The 2,016-nt window shown below is 56.6% G+C and overlaps 1 non-coding gene across 1 annotated transcript in view; it reads right to left on the bottom strand.

Annotated features, from left to right (window-relative positions):
- Positions 1–1,657, bottom strand: part of LOC121853376 — a 4,260-nt gene extending 2,603 nt beyond the window's left edge. Inside the window, exon 1 of the ribosomal RNA XR_006086308.1 lies at positions 1–1,657. This exon is cut by the window's left edge and continues 2,603 nt beyond it. This is a non-coding gene — a ribosomal RNA (large subunit ribosomal RNA).
- Positions 1,658–2,016: the final 359 nt, after the last annotated feature.

Genomic DNA, 2,016 nt, shown 5'->3' with positions numbered 1-2,016 from the left:
GCTTCGGCAGGTGAGTTGTTACACACTCCTTAGCGGATTCCAACTTCCATGGCCACCGTCCTGCTGTCTATGGCAACCAACGCCTTTCAATGGGATCTGAATGAGCATTCATTTAGGCCCCTTAACTCGACGTTTGGTTCATCCCACAGCGCCAGTTCTGCTTACCAAAAGTGGCCCACTAGATACTCAGATTAGTCGCCGGAGCTTCATCCCTACAAGCAAGCTCGGCATCTCACCCATTTAAAGTTTGAGAATAGGTTGAGGACGTTTCGTCCCCAAGACCTCTAATCATTCGCTTTACCGGATGAAATTCACCCTGCGAGTTCCAGCTATCCTGAGGGAAACTTCGGAGGGAACCAGCTACTAGATGATTCGATTAGTCTTTCGCCCTATACCCAGCTCCGACGATCGATTTGCACGTCAGAATCGCTACGGACCTCCACCAGAGTTTCCTCTGGCTTCATCCTGGCCAGGCATAGTTCACCATCTTTCGGGTCCCAACATATATGCTCATGGTACTTGCCGACTGCCCGCGAGCCTGCCCCGGTGCGCCTCCGCCGTTTACGGCGGCCGCTTCGGGGCGGACAGCACGCGGCGTCTTGGCAAGTCCCGGCCTGCGCCCCCTCCCATGAGGGAAATTAAACTTCGACCATCGCCCTGACGACCTCCACCACACGCAACGTCCAGAGACGGGAAAGTATCTCACCCGCTTGTCGCGGCGTGGGCGAGCCGCAGGCAGCCGGTCAGGGATCGCCCAAGACGCCGGAGAGCCTGTTACAGCTGCCCGGGCGCCCGTCACTTTCATTTCGCCTTTGGGTTTAGTGAGCCCATTGACTTGCACATGTTAGACTCCTTGGTCCGTGTTTCAAGACGGGTCGGGTGGATCACCGACCTTTTGCACACCGAGAGCAAAACCGCCGCCAAGCGGCGGCAGCTCTTCTCGACGACCGTCCGCAGGGCAGCCAGGACACCGGTGGTTCCCCGTCGCGCGGTCTCCCCAGACGAGCTGAGAGAGTCGGCGGCGAGTACCAGTCCGACCGGGCCTTCGACGTCCCCGGCACGGGTCGCGGTGACCTACTGAGGCGAAATACGCCCGCCGACGCCAGCGTGAGTGGGGCGCGCCCAAACATTTTTGGTCGCTCAATTACAACACCCCAGCCGACAGCCGACAGAGCTGAATCCCCTCAGTTCGACCTTCGAGTTTCCACCGTTTGGCTCTTAACGGTTTCACGTGCCTCTTGAACTCTCTCTTCAAAGTTCTTTTCAACTTCCCCTCACGGTACTTGTTCGCTATCGGTCTCGTGGTCATATTTAGCCTTAGATGGAGTTTACCACCTGCTTTGGGCTGCACTTTCAAGCAACCCGACTCTACAGAGAGGCCCTTTCCGACCGTCCCATCTGTACCCTCACGGGCGCCGCCATACGGGCCTGTCACCCTCCATGGGCAGTGGCCGCTTTCAAGCTTGACTTAGACGGTATGGGACGGCGTGCTGGACCCTCTGAAACGCAACACCCCTCGTGCCCGAAGACATCGAGGTTATGCGCTGGGCTTTTCCCGGTTCAGTCGCCCTTACTAAGGGAATCCCTGTTGGTTTCTTTTCCTCCGCTTATTAATATGCTTAAATTTGGCGGGTAACTCTCTCCTACTACGAGGTCGATCGTGGTCTCATCATCCTTAGGGGGAACAAGTTCCCCAACCACGAAGCGGAAGACGCTCTGCCACCGACTTTCTTCACCACCGACATTACCAGGCAGGAAGGTTTGAGGGGCTTGTCGCGGGGGTACCAGCGGCCATGGCGCCGGCACTCCCACCCCTGACTCCGTTCCTTCTCATTGAGTGGTAAATAGCCAATAGGAAAAGTGTTCCAGCAGAACATCTCTCGCAGAGTCATATACACACACAGTTTTAATGCATATACGCTCGTGTTCCGCCCTTACTCAGCCGCACCTTTGCCGCTTAAACTTTGACCTCTTTCCCCGTTCCCGCATGCCACAGCAGTGGCACTTGTTTATCCG

Source organism: Homarus americanus, unplaced genomic scaffold (assembly GCF_018991925.1).
Source record: "Homarus americanus isolate GMGI-L3 unplaced genomic scaffold, GMGI_Hamer_2.0 scaffold39801, whole genome shotgun sequence".
Taxonomy (NCBI): Eukaryota; Metazoa; Arthropoda; class Malacostraca; order Decapoda; family Nephropidae; genus Homarus; species Homarus americanus.
Note: the sequence above shows the minus strand (reverse complement) of the source record. Positions and strands in the feature narration are given on the sequence as shown.